The sequence below is a fragment of the Tupaia chinensis genome, unplaced genomic scaffold (genome assembly GCF_000334495.1).
Source record: "Tupaia chinensis unplaced genomic scaffold, TupChi_1.0 Scaffold143654_1, whole genome shotgun sequence".
In the NCBI taxonomy this organism is placed as follows: Eukaryota; Metazoa; Chordata; class Mammalia; order Scandentia; family Tupaiidae; genus Tupaia; species Tupaia belangeri.
In genome coordinates this window covers 626460-636595 of record NW_006203502.1, presented here as the reverse complement: position 1 = coordinate 636595, position 10136 = coordinate 626460, and the positions used below count along the sequence as shown (strand labels likewise).

General features: G+C 43.6%; 1 pseudogene; it reads right to left on the bottom strand.

The window, feature by feature from the left end:
- Positions 1 to 2998: 2998 nt before the first annotated feature.
- On the bottom strand, positions 2999 to 3797 carry LOC102497655 (homeobox protein TGIF1 pseudogene; annotated as a pseudogene).
- Positions 3798 to 10136: the final 6339 nt, after the last annotated feature.

The following is a 10136-nucleotide window of genomic DNA, read 5'->3' as shown; positions in this document are numbered from 1 at the left end:
ATGGCCACACTGCAATCCCTTCTCCTCCCTTTTCCTCTTGGGATCTTGGACATGCACGCACACACAGCCCAGCATGAGTTTAAGCCACTGGGTCCAGAACTCGAACTGCAGTTTACTACATGGGAGTCCAGGAATGTAGACATTATGCCAACTGCTGGTCTCAGAATCTCATCATTTTTTAAAAAGAATTATTGGGACCAGCAGTTAGCATAATGGCTATGTCGCTGGACTCCCACATAGTCGGCCGCGGTTAGAGTCCTGGACCCGGTGGCTTAAACTCACGCCAGGGGCATATGCTTGCGTGCCCAAGATCCCAAGAGGAAAATGGAGGAGAAGGGATTGCAGCGTGGCCATCCCCCCGGGGGGTGATTTCTTGATTTCTGTCTGTCTGTCTCTCTCTGTCTGGTGAGCGCATGTACCCTATAGCAAAAAAAAAAAAAAAACCTCTCCAAAAAAATTTTAAAAAAAGAATTATTTAACTTTATTTATTCATTTATTTTACTTTTCCCAGAGGGATGGGGAATAGGGGGCAATTGAGAAAGCAAGCTGCCAGGTCTGGGACTTGAACTGCTGTCAGCCATGTGGGAGTCCAGTGCCTGTAACCACATCACCTGCTGGCCCCAAGAATCTCATAATTTGTTTTAAGAAAATACTTTTTGGGGACCAGCAGTTGGCGTAATGGCCATGTCTCTGGACTCCCACATTGTCGACTGTGGTTCGAGTCCCAGACCCAGTGGCTTAAACTCATGCCGGGTGCATGTGCGTGCATGCCCAAGATACTGAGAGGAGAACGGAGGAGAGGGGATTGCGGTGTGGCCATCCCCCCTGGGGGGTGATTTCTCACTTTCTATCTCTCTGTCTCTCTGTCTTTCTGGCGAGCGCATGCACCCTATAGCAAAAACCTCTCCAAAAAAAAAAAGAAAATACTTTTTTAAAAAGAATTATTTAACTTTATTATATTTTTCCAAGCCAAACTGTATTTAGCTTTATTAAAGATACTTTTCATAAACAATCATGGTATTTCGGGCAGGACATGGGCAGACAATCGTTTACAGTATACAACAACTTTCAAACTCCTTTCTCCAATGGTGTACCAAAATCAAAAAGACACTATAAAACCCAATGAGGTCTTCATTTGATTCTGTGAACAGGGAAAGTTTAGAGTGAGGGTTGACATTTCACATTTAGCATGCTGTTTAACAACTTTTCACAAGCCAACCCTGACTTTCAAGAAATGAAAATAGCAGAATTATCAACCTGAAGATCCAACAATATAGAAAAGGAACCACTGCTCTTTTGAAGGACACCACCTTAATGTCATTGGAAAGCCCAGATTGCCTGATACACTGGTATAACCAATTTTCTGTGGTCAGGTCCCAACAGGTCTCTGGTGTAAGTTAAGTCTATGCTGAAGGCAGAGAGGGAGAGGACATAAAAGCAAATGTTGAGTTTTCCACACCACAAGGCATCTGTGCCGAGGTGGCTGTGTGTCAGGGAATCCCTCCTCTCGGGAGCCAAGAGGAAGTCTCTTAAGACTAGAAGGGAACAATGTCCAAATCAATTCAGCTTCAGACATTCTATTAGTGACAAATGCCCCTTCCCCAAAAAACAACAATGAAGTGTTCTATGTACTAACAACATAGCTTTAAAAAAAAAAAAAAGTAAAACAAAATTCTGTATTTTTATAAAACTTCATAAAAATAAAGTATTTCAAACTGTACAGTCACCAGAAGTACGCAGTTATCAAAAATGCACACACTTCACTTGGCATCTTCAGCTTTCTGTGTCTGGTCTGTTTTGGCATCTCCATTTTCTCTATCTTTCATCCTTGCCAGCATCAGCTTTTCCCTTTTTTCCTTCTCTCCCTTCTTTTGCAGGGACCTTTTTAGGCCTGGGCTCTGGCTTTGGAGGAGCAGGTTTCGCAGACAACCTTGCAGATCTTCTCTGTGGTTCGTCCTTCACCTTGGCTTTATCTCCTTTAGCATCCCCTTCAGCCTTTCTCTTGGGCATGGTGGCAACGATGGCGGGATGTAGGCACTGGATGTGGGGGGGTGGGGGGAATGCAGCGGTGCGCAGGCTTTGTTTGGTCTGGGGGTCGCTCTCGCCTCTTCTTCACACTGCTCCTATTTAACTTTATTATTATTATTTTAATATTTCCAGAGAGAGAGACAGAGAAAAGGAAAGTGAGAAAGCAAGCCTCCAGTTCTGGGACTTGAACCATGGTCGGCTATGTGGGAGTCCAGTGCCCTTAACCACTATGCCATCTGCCAGCCCAGAAAATACCTTACTGGCATGAAAAAAAGGCATCAATCGACTAAATTCATACTTATTTGGAAAAAATTGAAAATTTATTAGACAATATTTGGGCATCCAGTTCCACATGGGTATGAGAAGATGCTACAGGTTCTCTAAGTATTGTTTTTACTGAAAAAACACTAATAAAAAGGGAGAAGTGGAGAAAAAAAATCACATGATACTTGGAACCATCTCACATTATGAATACTCTACCAAGAAACATTGAAAAAAGAAAACCCTTTGTTTCTACAGTAGCTTTGAGTTTATAGTTCTTGGAATGACTGTATTCCACTGAAGATCTCAGTAACAGGAAGCTTCATTTTAGCAATCCCATGTGCAAATATTAATTTAAAAAAATATAAAATAACACATTCATCTCTCGCCATCACCCTAGCAGCCATGACAACAGCTTTTTTTTTTTTTTCCGAGAAGTTTTTACTATAGGGCGCTCGCCAGAAAGACAGAGACAGAGAGACAGAAAGCGAGAAATCACCCCTCGGGGGGATGGCCACACCACAATCCCTTCTCCTCCATTCTCCTCTTGGGATCTTGGGCATGCACGCGCATGCACCTGGAGTGAGTTTTAAGCCACCGGGTCTGGGACTTGAACCACAGTCGACTACATGGGAGTAACATGGTCATTACACCAACTGCTGGTCCCATCCATGACAACATTTCTGAGAATAGTTTTCAGTGTAAAATGTTATGCTCTAAGTTTCGCCTTAAGGCCCATCTCCACAGCCAGTTTGAGTACAACATCCATTAGAAGCTGAAATCCACTAAAATTTTGGTTGAGGTCAGGTGGAGTCCGGGGAGGAGTGTTGAAAAACTACTCCATGTACTTGTACTTGGTCCAGGTTTACATGTGTCGTCTGGGTATATGAGAGAGGTGTCTGTAAAGTTCCTGCTGCTGTCTGCTGTATGTCCATGTTTTGTCGCACCTCAACTGGCTGGCAGAGAGAGAAAGGCACATCTTTCAATGCAGTCACAGTGGTTTGGCAGATCACTGATGAACGAGCCCAAAGATCCTGGGGACAATGACTTAGGAGGGGGTGGTCTCCCTATGGCTGGGTTTGGTCCAGCTGTAAGGAATGAAATGTAGTCTCCTCTAAAGCTGGCAGGAAATTTTTGATGCCCATTGCTGACTCCACAGAGTTAGCTTTAGAAATCTGGGCCCCATGGAGGGAAACGGTGAACTGATCGGGATCTTTGCCATCCTTTCCCAGCATGTCAAGGAGGAGCCTACAGCGGGCATTGATGAATGAATTATAGACCTGCAATGTAGACAAGTGAGTTTCCTGGGGCAGTAATGCTTTTTCTTGCTCAGAGGGATAGGCTTGTATCAGGTGCTCAAACAGCCAGTCCTGGAGAATCTGAACAGACTCCTTTGGCAGGTCGCCCCTTCTCTTGCCCAAGCTGGCTGAAAAGGACCGGTCCAAGGGAATGTCCATGCCATCCTCATCCTCTCTCTCACTGCCTGACACTGCAACACCTTTCTTTCTCCCTTTTCATTCTGGAGCTCACCTCCCAGCACCACACTGTTGGGGTCCGGAGGAGCCAGGAGTGAGGCCACAGGGAAGAAGCACTCGTCCTCCGTCGTTGGCGACTCTCCCGTAACTTGCAGGACATGTTCCAGCTGTTACCGGTAAACAAGGCGCTCAGATCCCAGTCACCGGCTCCTTCTAGCTCAAGTGGACAGGACCGAGCTCTGCGGTCTCACTCCTTGCCTTCCAGGTCATTGTCACCTGTTCCTTGTAGGGGTTGGCGGAGCCCAGAAACGTGATCCTTCCTGCCTGTGGTGCAAGCCAACCACACCGGCTTTGCACCCCAGGCTCCTCCTTTAGGCCTTTCTTCCCTGGTTGGACTTAATTTTCTCGTGGGTATGTCCTGTTGTCATATGCCACAGTTAAGACTTCACTCATTACTTACAACTTTTTTCTTCTGCGGTTTGCCGACTGCTCGGCACATGAGAGAACACACATCTAAAACAGCACAGGGGGAAACATGGTCCAGGGGAGAAACCTCCCGGCTGGAAGCGGCCCTCAACTGCCTGGAGTGCAGTTCCTTCCGCAGGCCTGACTGCAGATGAATCTGCTGCTGCACTGGACTGCAGGACAGATGTGGGCTGTGAGGGAGCTGGCACCCCTGCCCCTTACCCCTACACACACACACACATACACACACACACACACACACGTCCATATATATATCATTTGCCAGAGGGCATGTGTGCGCTCTAGGGACAGACAGAGGGAGACAGAGCACACCAATAGGGTGTGGTCATGTTGTAATTCCTTCTACTCCTCCATGTCTTCACCCGGTCAGGACTTAAGGCACACATGTGCCCAGCCTGGTTTTTGTTTGTTTAGTTTTAATTTTTGAATTATTCATTTAATTTCATTTATTATTATTTAAATTTGCTACATGGCACATGGGCTCACCAGAGAGAGAACATGAGAGCAAGCTGCCAGGTCCAGGACACAAATCATGGTCAGTCATGTGGGAGTCCACCACAGCACCTGCAGCCCCCAGTCTGATTTTCAAGCCACTGGAGCCAGCCTTTAAACCCCATGGTTAGTCATGTATGATGTGGCTCCCTTAACTACCAGGCCACAGGGCTGGCTCGATAACCTTGCAATCCTTAGGTGAAAATTTTTAAAAAGGAACAGAAGCAACTAGTAAGTTATAGTGTTTAGACCGTAAGATGTGAAAAAGATGTTGAGCTCACTACTAACAAGGGAAACATTAACACCAGAAGTAGGGATTTAAAGAAGTATTTCATTGTTTGAAACTGTTAAAGAGATTGTAAATTGGCACCACGGTGATGCTTCCCATTTCTAGTGTGGTTGAAAGTGAATATAAACTGTGACCAAGCAGTCCTACTTTGTGATAAATACAAGAGCCCAGCTCTTGCTTATGCACAGCAAGAAATATGCATACATTCAACAAGGCAGTTTTCACTACGAGAAATTATATATAACCTGAAAATCATCAAAATAGTTAAATACATGTAGAGTACCTATAAAGGATAGAGCTAGAGGGCTTTATATTCTATTAAAAAGCACAATTTGGGCTGGCTCTGTAGTCTGGTGGTTAAGGCAGCTGGGTCTCACCTGGCCACTAGTACGGTTCGAGTCCTAGACCTGGCAACTTGAAAAATGCCAGGTGCGTACGTGTACATGCCCAGAATTTCGAAAAGAGGGAGTGACAGACGGGAAGGGATTGTGGCATTACTATTTCCCAGGTATTACATCACCATTTCTCCCTCTCACTCTGCCTTTTTGTCTCTCTCTGACAAATGCATGTGCTTTATAGAAAAATAAATAGCATAATTTTCAATAAAAAAGAAAAGGCAGAGGGCTGCAGAGCATGATGTGAGCATAGCATGGAGTGAGCTGCTTTCCTCGTCATATGAGTAACCATACATTTGCCCAAGTGTAGACATTTCCATCACTGAAATCCTTTGGGTTATGGCAGTGTCTGCCAAACTGGGAGTTCTATAGTGAAGTCTGAGATATACTGGGTTACATAAAATGAAATATTTTCTTTGTTAGCCTTTTAGTCACTGTGATTCTCCCTCCCCCCCCCAAGAAATATAATTTACAAAGCTCCAATACTTGTTTGACAAATAATTTCTTCAAATATTATCAAGTATTAGTGTTCTGTAGAACACACTTTCAGAAATTTTGAGTAATGTACTGTCTCCAGAAGATCTCTATTAACATAAATGTTACCTGGAGGGAGAAACAATTGACCTATTAGCAAAAAACTATTTTTTCCCTAGCATTAAAAAATTCTCACCTTCGTGTTACATTGTCCTGCTTATGAACTAAAAACAATTTGAAATACTGAGTGGGAAAGATGTATTATTCTACACAGTGAGTGACTCATCAGTCACATCTACCCAATCTGAGCCAAGTGAACATAGGAGGTACACATCTTTGTACTTTGTATGACTGAAGTGACATTAGAAAAGTGTGTATGAAAATGAAGAGTTGTGCCAATATTTATTTTTATTCTGTGAAAGGTGCTATGGTTTGAACGTGCCACCCTCCAAGTCATGTGTTGAAAACTTGGTTTCCAGTCTAACAGTGTTAAGAGGTGGGATCTTTAAGAGGTCATTAATCCTCACAGATTAATGTCATTGTTGCAGAAGTAGGTTCCTTATAAAAGAACAAATTCAGCCCCTTGTTGCTCTCTCTCACTCTTTCTCAATTCAAGAGATTTTTGCTTTAGGAGGTGCACTCACTGTAGAGACAGAGAAATAGAAAATGCAAAATCACCCCTAGGGGGGATGGCCATACTGCAATCCCTTCTCTTCCATTCTCCCCTTGGGACCTTGGATGTGCATGCATACATACCTGGCATGAATTTCATGCCAGGGTTTTGGACTGAAACATGGTCAGCTACATAGGAGCCCAATGCCTTAACCACTACATCACCTGCTGGCCCCCCTCTCAGCCTTTCTTTGCCCTTCCACAATGGGATGATGCAGCAGAAGACCTTCATCAGAAGCTGTTCCCTTAATCTTAGACTTCCCAGCTTCCAAAGTACATGTCCATAAATTTCTTCTTTTTTTTTTTTTTTTTTGGAGAGGCTTTTTGCTATAGGGCGTGTGCATGCACCCAGAAGACAGAGAGACAGACAGACAGAAAGCGAGAAATCACCCCCTGAGGGGGATGGCCATGCTGCAATCCCTTCTCCTCCATTCTCCTCTCAGGATCCTGGGCACGCATGCACATGCACCTGGTCTGAGTTTCAGCCACAGGTCCGAGACTTGAACCATGGTTGACTACATGGGAATCCAGCAACATAGCCATTACGCCAAGGAGTCTGTTGTATTCTATTTTAGTAGCACAAAGCAGACCAAAACAGAGAATGGTTACTGGAGTTGGGGGTGGGGGGTACTGCCTATAACAAATACTTGAAAAAGTGGAAGAGCTTTGTAACTGGGTAATGGAGGCTGGAACAATTTAGAAGTGCATGTCTCTATAGAAATCTGTATTGCCATGAATGGACTATTCAAGAAGATTCTAGTGCAGGCTCAGAAGGGCTGTAGAGAAAGTCCAAAACTTCTTAGAGATTACCTAAATGGTTGTGATTGAACCGTTGGTAGAAGTATGAACCATAATGGCAATTCTGATGAGGTTTTAGACAAAAATGAGGAGCAAGGTATTGAAAACTGGAGCAAAAGCAGCAATGAACTTGGCTGAATAGTGCCCATGGCCTACAGCTTATGAAAGGCAGATTTTAAAATAAATGATCTAGGATATCTGGAACAATCATTTCTTTTTCTCTTTCTTTTTTAATTGCCAAAGGGTGCATGTACTGGCTAGAGGCCATCAGGTGGGGATGGTGGTGGGGTGAGCACCCCAAAATTGGGGCATGTCATGTCATAATCCCTCTGCCTCCATTTCTCCATCCTATTGGGATGTGGGTCACACGTGAACATGGGCTTGGCATGTTTTTCAAGCTGCTGGGGCTGGGATTCAAACAGCTGTTTGCCATGTGGAATCTAGCTTCATTAACCACTAGGCTACAAAGCTGGCCCCAGAGGAATAAATTTCTAAGCAAAATATTGAAAGAGTTGTATGGCTTTTCAAAACCACATACAATAAGATGCAAGAGGGGAGAAATTAATAGTTAAAGACAAAATCTATAATTAAGAGGGAACAGAAGAGTTGAGATTTCAAAGGATGTCTCAGATAGCCTACGGACCCACACAAATTTTTGTTACAGGAGCCAAGCTACCACAGAGCCCCTACTGGGGCAATACCTAGTAGAGCCATGGGAGATCACCCGCGAGGCCACCAAATTATAGAGTTACCAGTATGCAACTTCAGCCTGGAAGAGCTACAGACACAAGACTAACCTGTGATAGCTACTACATGGCCTTAGCCTGGTAAAGTCATGAGGACAGGGCTGTCTGAGCCTTTGGGGATAAACTCTGGTCCCAGTGTACCCAGGAGGTGGGACAGGGAGCCAAGGGAAATTATTGTGGAGCTTTCTTCATTCTCCCTGTTGGGTTTTGGATTTATTTATTTATTTATTGGAGAGGTTTTTGCTATAGGGTGCGTGCGCTCACCAGACAGACAAAGAGACAGAAAGTGAGAAATCACTCCCCGGGGGGATGGCCATGCCGCAATCCCTTCTCCATTCTCTTCTCAGGATCTGGGCACACAGGCACATGCGCCCGGCGTGAGTTTTAAGCCATCGGGTCTGGGACGCGAACTGCGGTCGACTACATGGGAGTCCAGCGACATAGCCATTACACTAACTGCTGGTCCCGGGTTTTGGATTTATTTTGGTTGTTTATTTTTTCTTGCCTATTTCTTGCTTTTAGAATGGGAATATCTACCTTATGCCGTGTCATCATTGTATTTTAGAAGTAGGTAAGTTATTAAATTTCACAGGTCATAGCTGGGGGGGAATTTGCCTGAGAATGAATCATGCCTTGAGTTTCAGCCATATGTGATCTAGATAAGACATTAGGCTTTTAAGCTGGTGCTGGAAGACTTTGGGACTATTGGGATGGAGTGAATATATTTTGCATGTGAGGACATGAAATTTGGGAGCCATAGGCAGAATATTATGGTTTAAATGTGTCCCCCAAAGTTTAACCTCAAGTTTTTTTTGAAAACTTGATCCCCAATTTGACAATATTAAGAGGCAGGACCTTTCAGAAGTGAATTGGATTGAGGTCTCTGACCTCATTAATGGATTAATGCTATTATGGCAGGAGTAGTGGAATTTTTATTAAGACCAGCTCCCTCACACCCCTTCTCACCTTCTCCTTGCCCTTCCATGGGATAACATGGCAAGAAGGCCCTCGTCAGATAACAGCCCCTCGATCTTGGACTTCCTAGACTCTACAACCATGAGCCAGTGTTTCTGTCATTGTAAATTAACCAGTCTCTGATCTTCTGTTATAGTAGCATAACACAGACTAAGAAGGCAATGATTTTTTGTTGTCCCTGAATTTCTGAATTTTTGCTCATTTTTCATATGCACTATTCTTTCTATAGACAACAAAGCTAATAAATGAGAATAAAAAACAATCTAAATAATATTGGGGCTGGATCATGTCATTTTTCTCTCCTGCAACACTGTGATACCATTCAAGACAGGAAATCTAAAATTTAAACACATGATTAGGCCCCTGGGTATTTCTTGCAAATCATTTACATTTTATGTTTTAATAGATTAGATCAATTTATTGATACCTTATTTTGTATGTATCTCAAGTGAAATTGATCTAGAATTTGATCCATAAGGGGTAGGCTCATCTAATTTTATTATGGGATATTTGTCTTAAAGAATGATCTAGCAAAATTGTGTTGGAGGTTATCTATTCTTTCAAACTTTATTGCCTACAAAACTATAGACTCTAGTTTTTAAAACAAAATTATAACTACACTAAATATTTTTACTTGGACAGCTGTGGCATAGTGGTTAATGTAGCTGGATCCCACATGGCCAACTGCACAGTTCAGGTCCTGTGGTCGCCTGAAAAACATACCAGGCACATGTGCATGTATGTCCAAAGTCCTGAGAGAATGAAGGAGACAGGATTGAGACATAGCCATCCCCTTTCAGGGTGCTTTCTCATGTTCACCTCCCCTCCCCATGTGCTCCCCTGCCACGAGCACACATGCATTGTAGGAAAAAAAAAAATTAGGCCAGCAAGTGGCATGGTGATTAAGATGGCTGGATCCCACATAGCCAACTACGCAGTTTGAGTCCCAGATCTGGAGGCTTGAAAAACACTGAAAGTGTATGTGTGTGTGCCCAAAACCCTAAGAGATGAATGGAAGAGAAAAGATTATGGCATGGTCATCCTT